General features: G+C 39.1%; 1 protein-coding gene across 1 annotated transcript in view; it reads left to right on the forward strand.

Moving 5' to 3' along the window:
- LOC103719837 (glycoprotein 3-alpha-L-fucosyltransferase FUT11-like) overlaps positions 1-14514 on the forward strand; it is a 74560-nt gene that overhangs the window by 23378 nt on the left and 36668 nt on the right. The gene's annotated exons all lie outside the window — the stretch shown is intronic.

Here is a 14514-nt window from a genome sequence, read left to right on the forward strand (position 1 = left end):
ATGGTCCAGATCTAGGTGCCATCTAATGGTCCAGATCAAGACATCATCATCCAGGGTGCCATCCAATGGTCCAGAAGTAAGATGCCATCACCGATGGTCCAGATTCAGGCGCTGAGCAACGGTCCAGATCTTTCATCCAGAGAGCCATCCAGTGGTCCAGATTCAGGCGCTAACCAGTGGACCAGATCCTTCATCCAGGAAGCCATCCAATGGTCCAGAAGTGAAGGCCCTATCAAACCCAATCCAATTGGGTTTAACCAACTTAAAGAAAACATTAAACCTAATCAAATCAGGTCTAATTAAAGCCAAATGGGTTTCAACTCTTGGCTAACCCATATTAGGTCATGATCTAATCATATTAGATCAACCAAATCTAAGAATCATATTCGAATTTAATTTGAATCAGGAGCTAGGGTTTGCAACACGTGCTAGCATGTTCATCTTGCAAACATGATCTAATCCAATTAGACCCTTGATCAATTCCCTTGTGTGTGACCCATTGGGTTCCTTATCTTAGCCAGCAGTAGGTGCAGGTGCAAGTTGACCTAACCTGATTAGAATACCTCTAATCCAATTTAGGTTCAATTTAGTGCTAAACCTGACTTAGCAATCAGAACCTTTCTGATGCTTTGATCTAATCAAACTCTTTGATCCGATCAACCCACAAGACATGATTGACGTCTAGCAACGTATCATGTCTACCCGGAAGATGAGGAATGTATTGGACAAATCCAAACATACCCTTCAGTGGAAAGTTACTGTGCAATTCAATCCCTCAGTCATACTACATCCTGAATAAGTGCTCGAGCATGGATCAATATCAAACTCAATCACTTATTCATGTCTCTCTCAATCTTTTATATGATAATTCAAACAATGAAACATTAGAAACTCTTTCTAATATTCATTTTGCTTTGATCAAAGGCTTCGTGAATCATCATAAGATTAGAGTAAGTAGGATGTTACCTTCTCTTACTAGAAGTGACTGATTCCTTGTTGACCTACTCACAACCTTCGTACAAAATCCACCATATCCAGAATACCCCGTACACAACGCAATGTCGTGAATGAGGGTAAACCAAAATATAGCTTCAAGTGCACAAGGTACCATGGTGATCTCAGGTCTAAGGATCACTTGCACAACTCCCACTATGAGAACCATCTTTTGATAATTAAGTAAGAATCCATAAGATGTTCTCATGGCTGGTCATTTCAGTGAACTCATTCCTCTAATGAGCACCCACATCTTTGTATTAGTGTCTCACACAAGTGATTGTGAGATCAATCACCCTCTACATTGAGCATACATAAGATGTGCCAGTCTTTCCGGTAATATTGATCCCCGACTCAATATACCAATTTGACTGGGAATATTCTAAATTAGGATTTTAGGATTTTAGGTCTCACTGGTATAATCTCATCATAACCCTAAAATCAATGTCCTAATTTATGGGGTTCATCATCCAATAATAAAATAGATAAGCAGCAAATGATGAAACACAATGCCTTTATTGATATATATCGAGTGTCAAAGTACATGATTTGGAGGATTACAAAGAGAAACCCATCAAATGATTGGCTTATAGGGCATCTACTCTTTCAATCTCCCACTTGCACTAAAGCCAATCGCCCTTATATTTTAACCCCATACAATCGAGGTGACGATTGAATTGCTGCTGTGGTAGAGCTTTAGTAAATGGGTCTGCTATATTGTTCTTTGTGTCTACTCGTTCAATCTTGACGTCTTGTCTTTCGATTATCTCTCGAACAAGGTGGAAGCGTCTCAAAATGTGCTTGGATCTATGATGAGACCTTGGTTCCTTAGCCTGTGCAACTGCTCCAGTGTTATCGCAATAAACTGGGACTGGTCCGACAATCTCAGGAACTACACCCAGCTCTGTGATGAACTTCTTCATCCAGACTGCTTCCTTAGCAGCTTCACTAACAGCTATGTATTCTGCCTCAGTAGTTGAGTCAGCTACAGTTTGCTGTTTGGAACTTTTCCAACTCACAGCTCCACCATTCAAAGTGAAGATATATCCAGAGATTGACTTGCTATCATCTGGATCAGATTGAAAGCTAGAATCTGAATAGCCTTCTAGTTTCAATTCTGATCCTCCATAAATCAGAAAAACATCTCTAGTCCTTCTCAAGTATTTGAGAATGCTTTTCACAATTTTCCAATGATCCTCCCCGGGATCTGCCTGAAATCTACTTACCATACCTAAGGCATAAGCTACATCAGGCCTGGTACATAATATAGCATACATGATCGACCCTACTGCTGAAGCATAGGGAATAGAACTCATTCTATTCCTCTCTTCAGATGTCTTAGGAGACATCTTCCTAGAGAGTTGTATGCCATGTCCTATGGGTAAGAAACCTTTCTTACTTCCATCCATGCTGAACCTCTTCAGCACATTATCAATGTACCTAGACTGGGACAAACCTAGCATCCTTTTAGATCTATCTCTATAGATCCTTATACCAAGTATATAGGATGCTTCACCCAAGTCTTTCATGGAAAATTTCTTTGATAACCAAGTCTTGACCGATTGCATCATTGGAACATCATTTCCAATGACCAATATATCGTCCACATATAATATCAAGAAGACAATAGCACTCCCATTAGTCTTCTTGTACACACAAGGTTCATCTATATTTTTAATGAAGCCAAACTCTTTGACTATCATATCAAAATGGATGTTCCAACTCCTAGATGCCTGCTTTAATCCATAAATGGATTTCTTAAGCCTACATACTTGATTTGCTCTCCCTTTTGAGACAAATCTCTCTGGCTGTGTCATATAAACCTCTTCCTCAAGGTGACCATTAAGAAAGGCGGTTTTGACATCCATCTGCCATATCTCATAATCATAGTATGCAGCTATAGCAAGGATAATCCGAATAGATTTGAGCATAGCTACTGGCGAAAAAGTTTCATCATAATCAATGCCTTGTTTTTGCCTGAAACCTTTTGCCACTAGCCTGGCCTTGTAGGTTTCTACTTGGCCATCAGCTCCTATCTTCTTCTTGTATACCCATTTGCACCCTATTGGAATCACTCCCTCAGGTGCATCAACCAAAGTCCACACTTGGTTTGTATACATAGAATCTATCTCGGATTTCATGGCGTCTAGCCATCTGTCAGAGTCCCTACTCTTGACAGCTTCCGAATAGGTCAGAGGGTCATCGTTATCAATGATGTGGGCTTCATCATTCTCAATGATAAATCCATACCTCTTAGGTGCATTTCGCACTCTTTCTAACCTTCGGAGAGGAGTAGTGTGTAGTGGTTGTACCTCTTCCATGGGTACATCTGGTTGAGGATTATTATGTGTCTCACCTTGTAGGTCTTGAACTTCATCAAGTTCAATTCTTCTATCCTTGCCTTTTTCTAAGAAAAACTCTTTTTCCAAGAAAGTGGCATGCCTAGCAACAAATACCTTTTGTTCGGTAGGATCATAGAAGATATATCCTAAACTGTCTTTAGGATAACCTACAAATATACATTTGTCCGATCTAGCACTTAGCTTATGTCCAAAATTTCTTTTGACATAAGCATGACAACCCCATATCTTAAGATACTTAAGATTAGGTTTCTTTCCTTTCCATATCTCATATGGAGTGCTAGATACAGACTTAGATGGTACTCTATTTAATACTAATGCAGCAGTTTCTAGGGCATGTCCCCAAAAGGAAATTGGAAGATTTGTGAAGCACATCATGGACCGTACCATATCTAATAAGGTACGATTCCTTCTTTCAGCTACACCATTTAATTGTGGCGTATATGGAGGTGTCCATTCAGAGAGTATACCCTTTAATTTAAGATAGTCTAAAAATTCACTAGAAAGGTATTCTCCTCCTCGATCAGATCGAAGGATTTTAATACACTTTCCAGTTTGTTTTTCGACCATACTTTGATACTCTTTAAATTTATCAAAGGCTTCGGATTTATGTTTCATTAGATACACAAAACCGAACCTTGATAAGTCATCAGTAAATGTGATGAAGTAAGAGTATCCATCTCTAGCTTGAGTTGACATAGGACCGCACACATCAGTGTGTACGAGTTCTAACAACTCACTTGCCCTTTCTCCATGTCCCGAGAATGGAGACTTGGTCATTTTACCCATAAGACAAGATTCACAAGTTCCTAATGATTCAAAATCATAAGGGTCAAAGAATTTATCTTTATACAACTTATGTAACCTTGTCTCACTAATATGACCTAATCGGTAATGCCAGAGGAGGGTATTATTAATATTTTCTCTTTTTCTTTTATTATCTTTGCCAATATGAAACATAACATTATTAAGACATAATACTAAAAGACCATTTTCCATAGTGCCATGACAATAATACTCATTAGATAAAGAAATAGAGCAACCATTGCTCTTTCCATTTATTTCGAATCCTTTCTTAAGCAACAAAGGAATTGAAATTACATTTCTAATGATTTTTGGCATAAAATAACAGTCTTCTAGCTTCAAGAACTTTCCGGAGGGTAGCTCCAGTATGTAGGTGCCAACAGCTTCAGCCTGGATGGATTCTCCTCCAGCGCCATATAGCTCGAAGTCACCTTTCTTCAGACTTCTAATTTTCTGCAGTCCATACAAAGATTTGCATATGTGAGAACCACAACCGGTATCCAATACCCATGAATTAGAATCAGAAGAACTTAATGTCATATTGGCATGTAATAAAAACATACCTTTTGATGCAACACTTGCATCAGGCTTCACACTTGCAAGAAAGCTCTTGCAGTTCCTTTTCCAATGCCCCGTCTTGCCACAGTGGAAACAGGTACCGGGTCCAGAGATTTTCTTTCCCTTCTTCTTTTTGATGCGACTCTTAGGGTTTAGTTTTTTCTTTGAACCCTTGTTGCCCGACTTCTTCTTTGAGCTCTCACCAACAAGAAGGATCGGACCCTTGTCCTTCTTGATGTGAGACTCTGCTGTTTTCAGCATATTTAGAAGCTCAGGCAGGGAGGAATTCAGTTTGTTCATGTGATAATTCACGACAAACTGCGAGAATGAGTCGGGTAGTGATTGCAGGATCAAATCCTGACTGAGCTCACTGTCCATAGCAAAACCAAGTTGACTTAATCGAGTGATTAAGTCTATAACCTTTAAACAGTGGTCTTGCACAGATGATCCCTCGATCATTCTAGCACGGAACAACTGTTTAGATATCTCATATCTAGCAGTTCTGCTCTGCTCACCATATAACTCCTTTAAGTTAAGGAGTATGGAGTGAGTATCCATGCTATCATGCTGCCTCTGCAATTCATTATTCATAAAAGCAAGCATGATACATTTGACAGTCAAACTATCATTTTTCCACATACGATATGTGGCCAATTCCTCCTCAGTTGCATCTTCCCCTGCTGACCCTAGGTCAGGGGTTTCAAGAATGTAGGAAAGTTTTTCTTGTGTGAGAACAATCTTTAAATTTCTCAACCAATCCACATAGTTGGGACCAGTCAATTTGTTTGTATCTAAGATACCTCTAAGTGAGAGTGAAGATGCCATTTTTGCAGAATTAATCTATAATTACAAAGAACACTAATATAAGCAGACCAATCATGATGACATGTATTCAATCAGACAAGGACTTCTATCTAATTGTTACTCCCACTATTTTTATCGAATGTCATAACCCTCAAATATGATGAACGAGAAAATACTAATTTTCTTAGTGGGGTTGAGATCCAAATTCCTTATAAAAGACCTTGTGGGAATCACAACAAGCCCTTATAAGTTCAAAGGTAGGAAACTCTTTCCAATTGTATCCCATGCAATTCCCAACTTTATTCTGTCCTCTAGCACACATATAGTCTTGTGGGAATCACAACAAACTATTGTGTCTAGTTAAGTCAAACCCTTCATTTTTATACAGTCATATTTGAATAATGCTGCCCTTGTGGGAATCACAACAAGGCAGCATATTAAAATATGCCATATGCATCATATGCACCAAGATATTACAATATCAATCCCTAATACTAGCCTTGTGGGAATCACAACAAGCTAGCGTAGATATTGACATAATAATATCTAAGCATGAAGGAAGGACCTTTATAGTGTTATATCAGCAATTAGCTTTTCCATGAAGGTCAATCAAATAGTTGGCCAGGTAAGCAGATGGGAGGCTCTCCTTACTTAGTAAGGTCCTAATTAAATAACCACCTGTAGCCTCTTTCCTAGACACCAACTTAGTCAATTGATTCAGAATGGCTCAGCTTAAAGCAATTAACACTACGACTTAATTATGAATTTAGTGAGGGCTTTCAAATAATAGTATCTTACTAACATTAAGCTCAACCATAAAGGACAATCAAATAATTGGCCAGGAAAGCAGGTGGGAGGCACCCCTCACTCAGAGAGTGAGGTCCTAATTAAGTAACCACCTGTGGCTTCCTTCCTAGACACCAACTGAGTCGATTGTTCCAGAATGGGTCAGCCCAAAGTTTTCATACTACTATATTGGTCTCATTGCATATTCTATAATTTAGTACTAGCAATTATACTGTGCTACAACATGAATATAACACTATCTCATAGCATAAACTAATCATGCATACAAACAACCTAGCTATCTCATAGCATCAAGATAATAGCATGTATTATCATTTGGTTAAACTGATTAAGGGTGGCTCTGATACCACTGTTAGGGTTTCCCAGTGCCCTAGGGCGCAGCGGAAGATACGGGATTATAAAATTTTCTTATAAAACCCATTATATGAAACCCTAATAAGCCAAGATCACCTTAATAGTATAACCAAATAATGTAGAAAATATAATCTTGGTATAGAAGAATACCTATCACGCTATATCCAATATGTCTGAAGATGTCCTAAGGTGCCCAAATGTTCACCCTCCGATGTTGATCCACACAGGAATGGGTTCAAGACTCTAGCTCCACCAAAACTTGATTCTAATTGTTCAATCCTTCCAAAGGATTTAATTGGCTGATTTTCCTTCACTTCTTCCTTTCTACCTCTAAAACATTCACTAGCCTTTTTGTCCTAAAGAAGACCCTCTTGTCTTGGGTTAGGACAAAAGAGAGAGGCTTGTAAGAAAGAAGGGATAAGGGAGAGAGAAGGAGAGGCTTTTTCTTGGATGATCTTTAGAACCCCAAGGCACCTCCTATTTATAAGAGATGGAGGGATGCATCATAAAGGGATGCATCCCATCCACACACCTCATCATGATGAGGCATGTGCCAAGAGATGCATCCCATCATGATGGGGTGCTAAGGAGAAGGGTGTATCAACTTCTTTCTCACATCTCCCTCTTAAATCCTGATGATCCAAGGGCCCAAATGCAGTGAACCAAAGCCAATGGTCCAGATCTAGGTGCCATCTAATGGTCCAGATCAAGACATCATCATCCAGGGTGCCATCCAATGGTCCAGAAGTAAGATGCCATCACCGATGGTCCAGATTCAGGCGCTGAGCAACGGTCCAGATCTTTCATCCAGAGAGCCATCCAGTGGTCCAGATTCAGGCGCTGAGCAACGGTCCAGATCTTTCATCCAGAGAGCCATCCAGTGGTCCAGATTCAGGCGCTAACCAGTGAAGTGAAGGCCCTATCAAACCCAATCCAATTGGGTTTAACCAACTTAAAGAAAACATTAAACCTAATCAAATCAGGTCTAATTAAAGCCAAATGGGTTTCAACTCTTGGCTAACCCATATTAGGTCATGATCTAATCATATTAGATCAACCAAATCTAAGAATCATATTCGAATTTAATTTGAATCAGGAGCTAGGGTTTGCAACACGTGCTAGCATGTTCATCTTGCAAACATGATCTAATCCAATTAGACCCTTGATCAATTCCCTTGTGTGTGACCCATTGGGTTCCTTATCTTAGCCAGCAGTAGGTGCAGGTGCAAGTTGACCTAACCTGATTAGAATACCTCTAATCCAATTTAGGTTCAATTTAGTGCTAAACCTGACTTAGCAATCAGAACCTTTCTGATGCTTTGATCTAATCAAACTCTTTGATCCGATCAACCCACAAGACATGATTGACGTCTAGCAACGTATCATGTCTACCCGGAAGATGAGGAATGTATTGGACAAATCCAAACATACCCTTCAGTGGAAAGTTACTGTGCAATTCAATCCCTCAGTCATACTACATCCTGAATAAGTGCTCGAGCATGGATCAATATCAAACTCAATCACTTATTCATGTCTCTCTCAATCTTTTATATGATAATTCAAACAATGAAACATTAGAAACTCTTTCTAATATTCATTTTGCTTTGATCAAAGGCTTCGTGAATCATCATAAGATTAGAGTAAGTAGGATGTTACCTTCTCTTACTAGAAGTGACTGATTCCTTGTTGACCTACTCACAACCTTCGTACAAAATCCACCATATCCAGAATACCCCGTACACAACGCAATGTCGTGAATGAGGGTAAACCAAAATATAGCTTCAAGTGCACAAGGTACCATGGTGATCTCAGGTCTAAGGATCACTTGCACAACTCCCACTATGAGAACCATCTTTTGATAATTAAGTAAGAATCCATAAGGTGTTCTCATGGCTGGTCATTTCAGTGAACTCATTCCTCTAATGAGCACCCACATCTTTGTATTAGTGTCTCACACAAGTGATTGTGAGATCAATCACCCTCTACATTGAGCATACATAAGATGTGCCAGTCTTTCCGGTAATATTGATCCCCGACTCAATATACCAATTTGACTGGGAATATTCTAAATTAGGATTTTAGGATTTTAGGTCTCACTGGTATAATCTCATCATAACCCTAAAATCAATGTCCTAATTTATGGGGTTCATCATCCAATAATAAAATAGATAAGCAGCAAATGATGAAACACAATGCCTTTATTGATATATATCGAGTGTCAAAGTACATGATTTGGAGGATTACAAAGAGAAACCCATCAAATGATTGGCTTATAGGGCATCTACTCTTTCATTTTGTACCCAAGTTTATATATTTCTCTGTCTTATGTAGAGGATAAGGATTGATTCGTGACAAGAAAACATCTAGTTTTAACATTCTTATGCTAAAATAAGTGTATAAATACGAACAACCACTCAAGGTTTCGGGGTTTCCCCTTCTTCTATCTATTCAATTCATTTGAAGACTTTTTTCTTTCTGTTTCTTTTTCGATGGAGGAAACTTCAATGCCTTAATTTTGAGAGTTTCTCATCTAGTTCTTAAATGGAAAGTAAGTATAGTTTTCATCATTTCCTGCTTGTGACATCAGTTAGCAAAGATATCTGACATGCTACAAGGATTGCAGATGGCTAAGATAAGAAGGTGTATAATCCTTAGTGTGAGAAAAATTGGTATTTCTCATTTATATCTACTACATCACCACTGTCATCATCAATAGTCATGCAGTTATCATTTTGGCAACATGAGTTTGGATACTTTCTATAATTAGCATAAAAAGAGTGCTGTGTGATAGTCAACTTTAAAGACCACGCAATAGCACGTATCTGGTAGGATAGTGATTACGGGTATCGATCCACAGGGATTGGGGTACAGTTGTTTTTTCTTTTAAAAAAAATAAAATATTTAAAAAGGAAAAGTTGGTGAAGAAAATTAAACTAAGGAATTTTAATAAAGCAAAATGCAATTAAAAAGATATCAGTTTGGGAGAACCTAGGGCAAGGAATTCACCACTAACATCGGAACAAGGATTAATTATATTTTATTTTATTCTTGGATAAACATGCAAATTGGCTACAAGCCTAATAAGCATTTAACTAAAAATTCACAAAAGTAATTTGGGCATAATCCATCTTCGGTTGGCATGAAATGTCTACCCTAATCTAAGGTGGCAGCACATCGCATCTTCCCTAAGCATGGACTATCTTATATTTACTTAGTGATCATGAAGAACAGTTGTATAAACATCATATTTAAAATCACAGAAATTAAATATGAGATGAAATAAAATATTCATTAGAAGCAGAATAAAGTTTATACAACTCCAAGAATAGAAATCAAAATATAAAAACCCTTGGCCCTTTGTTAGGGCTACATCCAGCCCTAGTGAAGAAATCAGCCTTCCATGAAGTTGTGGGCGGCAGCAGCAGCACAGCAGCGGGCTCCCGTCTCTTCCTTCATGATCAGCTCCCTTTCTTTCTCCCTCAGCACTTCAATCTTATATTTTTATATACATGGGAAGTTATTCCCAAAATAACCAAACTACTCTCTCCCTTTACTTTTTCTTTCTTCCCGTGGGATTAGCCTCTGAGGGAGATGATCCGAAGGAGGAAAGCTCTCCTCCTTTTATAGCTTCACCAGCACCCCGGTTGACGATGAATCACGGAAAAGACGCAGGAGTGGTTGCCGTGAAGCTCGCAAGGATGAAGCTCGATCCGGTTGAATGCTGTTGGGATGAGGTGGTTCCGGAAACAGGGGAAGCGGAACGGCTTGAATGCTCATCCTTGGAGCTCGGGGATGGCGAGGACGTGGAGCAAGGATCTCGGTTGGGAGCTGACGACGTGGTTTGAATGGAGTTGATCCGAGAGTTGGGAAGAAGATAAGCTGGGAACGGATCACTTTGAACAGATGGCTTGATCGTTGGATGCAGGGGATTTGATGCTCATGGCTGAGATGAAGTTGGAGTGTGAATGCCGTTGGGAAGAAGCTGATTTGATTTGCTGGAGACTCGGACTCTGTTCGGCAGATGGGAGCTTGGATGAACTTTGTTCCGTTGGGAGGAAATGAACACTGGGAAGATCTCGTAACAGGGGAGTTATCCGTGGGTGGTTGTGAACGGGATCTAGCGGAAGCTGGGTTTTGGTTGAAGTTTCCGGTTGGATGCGGGATCACAAATGTGATGCAGAGGGAAGTTGGAAACCAATCCGAACGGGAGGAAGAAACCAATGGATTCGTGAGCTGGGGTTGGTTGGCAGATGGGTCTCGGAAGGGCCTTGAATCGCGGACGGCTTCTAGTTTGTAGGGAAGATCGGTTGCTCTGTTTTGAGGCTGGGAAGCTAGATCAATGCATGGGTTTAATCCGCACGCGGCTGGGAATGGATAAGGATGATTACTAACGGGATGATGGCTGAGAAGAAATGAGATGAGCCGTTGCTACTGATCCGCGGATGCACTGGAAACAGGGGATAAACTTGGATTCGGCTGGCAGTTTAGATGAAGAAGGGGAGTACATGCGGACGCTGGGAGGTGCGTGGACGGCTGCATCGCGGGATGTTGGGCTGAACTCGATTGAAACCGGAGAAAGAGGATGCTGTTCACGGTTGGTTGTGAAGTGATCGTGATGCTCGGGAGAATTTGTTGAGAGCTGGGAGGAAGTTGTTGGGAGATTTGGTGGTCGTTCGCAGCATACATCCCGGACGCGTGAAGGAAACTGAATTTGGTGAAGTTGGGAAGTGATGTGGAGGCTTTGAACGCGATGGAATGAAGGCTGATGGTCCATGATATTAGGAAGGAGGGATGTTCGGTTGGGAGGAAATTGGATATAGGGACGGCTTGGTTCTGGCTAGGACACGCATATGACTGAGATGTGAATGGATGTCTGAAACTTGAGGGAACTCTAATACGTGGAAGGATTAGATGGATAATTTATTTGCAGAATAATCCCACCATCCAAGTATTCATAATCTCCCTTTTTAAATCCCATGTACTTCGGCATATAGGCATGTGTCACTCGGGATAGCTGCCACGTATGCTCTAGTGTGATCAGTCTTCATGGTTATGAGCCAGACAAATGATGGGTTCGTCCTGACCTGCACACATTAATTTTGACCAGTAAATAAATAAGTAAAACACTAATTACCTTTAATTTATTAAAATGTAATGATGAAGGTAACACAATATTTTAGTTGAATATTTAAAATATGTGAATTAAAATGATGATAAGTGCTATGAATAAGATATTAATTTATGCATTATTTAGCACTTATCACACCCCCCAACCTACATTTTGCTAGTCCTCGAGCAAAATAAAAACTAACTCACTTTCGCAGGAATCGCGATTGCATTTACCGTATGCAATAAGGCTTTAAACCCCTAGGTGGCCCTAGTGGACGAGTTTTGTCTCGTGAGGGTTTCCGGCTCAGATACCCACAAACTGCAGTCGAAAGAATTTTATTTTATTGATTTATAAAATCTAATTTCAAATGCATAAGTGCCAAGAATTTCAAAAGCACACAAAGTTTTATTACTAAGTCAGCCCAAATCCTAGGTCAAGATGCAACTTAAGTTGAAGTCATTAAGTTTCCGTTAGAGAGTTGTAAGGCTAATTTATACTTGGGTGCTCGGTGATATTTGGACCATACACAAGCTAAGGCTTTAGATTCTCCAAAATACTGCTAAAACTAGTAGTTTCCAAGAATTGATCAGATAAGACCTAATCACTGATTCAAAATCATTCTATCTTGCAGGATTTCGAGAGTTGTGGATATTTACTTTAATACCTCATGGGCTTTATCTGTAATATTCCAGTTTACTCGAATTTTTACAACGATAGCTTTCATACTATCATCTTTTTTTCAAGGTCAATATTAAAAATTTTTTCTTTCATTTTTTTTTTTTTTTTTTTTTGAGATTTATAAATTACGCACTTTTACTTTTGTAATGATTCCTCCGTGTAGCGAGCACTCAGTCAACACTCCCACACCAGATGGCGTAAGGTGTTAGGCATCAAGACTCCCCTACGGACCTATGCTCGGGTTCATCATCACAAGCCCGCTGACCTTTGACAATAGGTAGCCCTTTTCGATGTACCTGACTAAATTCACTCTCTTTTTTTTTTAACATAAATACGGGATAATAGTGAATTAGATAGGAATGATTCATCAGGACTCAAGGTTGCTACTAAACTTAGTAACATAATGTTGAACCTAATCCTTAGAAGTGCAGGCCATGTGTGTTGTGAAATTCCAAAGTAAAAATTATCTTACAACTTGCTAAAAGAATTTTTAATGAAAAGAACTCAAATTGACTTACTCCTGACTAGTTATTGGGCCTTTTAGATTTTATATACTTTGTGTGTTTATCATTTCAGCACTAAAGCATAGAAATTAGGTTTTTTTTTTTTTGTTTTTTTGTTTTTGTTTTTTTTTTTTAAAATTCATTTTTTTTTTTGAGATGAAATACTTATTCACAAAATCAAAAATTTCGAAAAATTTCTTCAAAAATTCGAATCTATACCCCCCAACCTAGATCAGACATTGTCCTCAATGTTTTTTTTTTTTTTTTTTGCTTTTTTTTTGAATATTATATTATTATTTTTATTGTTTTATTTTTTTTTTTTGGACGAAAATATGATGCATATGGAGGATAGAAGCGTTTTACCGTAGTTGCATCAGTAATATGAGGGATCCTGTTAAGAAAATAATAAAAAAAAATGCGACAAGAAAAAAATGCAAAAATAACCTATGAAAATTGGGTTGCCTCCCAACAAGCGCTAAGTTTAACGTCTTCAGCCAGACGCAGTGCATCCTTAATCATATCATACCAGGTTCATGTCGAGTTCTCCAAGGAAGACAATTTGTGGAAAACTGATTGTCGGACACAAAGTTAACTGCTTCTATGGCCTTGTCTATATTAAAGTCAGAATGGGCCAAGCATGTTTTCAAAGGTTCATCTGCCAAAATATAGGGAAGGGCTTCTTCTAAAAGATCGTCCATTTTATCTATTAGGAAGCACTCAACTTCCTTTGCGGGTTGATCAGAGGCATGAAATATATTTAACTTGACCTTCATATTCCCAAAAGATAAATTCATCACCCCAGTTCTACAATTTATACTTGCATTGGCTGTAGCTAAAAAGGGACGACCTAGAATCATAGGGATCTGTTTCTTAAGATTAGGCACAGGTTCCATATCAAGGACGATAAAATCGACTGGGAAATAGAATTTGTCTACCTTGACTAGGACGTCTTCAATTGTTCCTCGTGGTATTTTTACAGATCGATCAGCCAATTGAAGGGATACCGAGGTTGGTTTTAACTCACCTAACCCAAGTTTCTCGTAAACTGAGTAAGGTAAAATGTTGACACTTGCCCCTAGATCTAAGAGTGCTCGATCAATGAAATTATTTCCTAAGACACAGGAGATGGTGGGAGCACCGGGATCTTTGAATTTTGGAGGGGTGTTGTGTTGGAGGATGGAGCTCACTTGTTCAGTTAGGAAGACCTTTTTAGGCACATGTGTCCTAGATTTTCGTTTTTGGGTACAAAGGTCTTTGAGAAATTTGGCATAGGAGGGAACTTGTCGAATAGCATCAAGAAGCGGAAGGTTAATTTTAACTTGTTTGAAAATCTCCATCATCTCCTCTAGTGAAGTTTCCTTTTTGCCAAAGGGAGAGGGTGAATTAAGAGCTTCAGGAAATGGGACTTTTGGAATATGAGTTTGGGCAGAAGCTGGAAGAGCTGAAGAAGAAGAAGGTTTTGGATTGTCATGTGATACATTTTGCTCTTCCTTTTTACCTTCTTTATTGTTACCCTCCCCAATCTTATTGTCTACTACACGTC

Source organism: Phoenix dactylifera, chromosome 7 (assembly GCF_051530095.1).
Source record: "Phoenix dactylifera cultivar Ajwa chromosome 7, Ajwa_hap1_PhDact_Kaust_v1.1, whole genome shotgun sequence".
Classification (NCBI taxonomy): domain Eukaryota; kingdom Viridiplantae; phylum Streptophyta; class Magnoliopsida; order Arecales; family Arecaceae; genus Phoenix; species Phoenix dactylifera.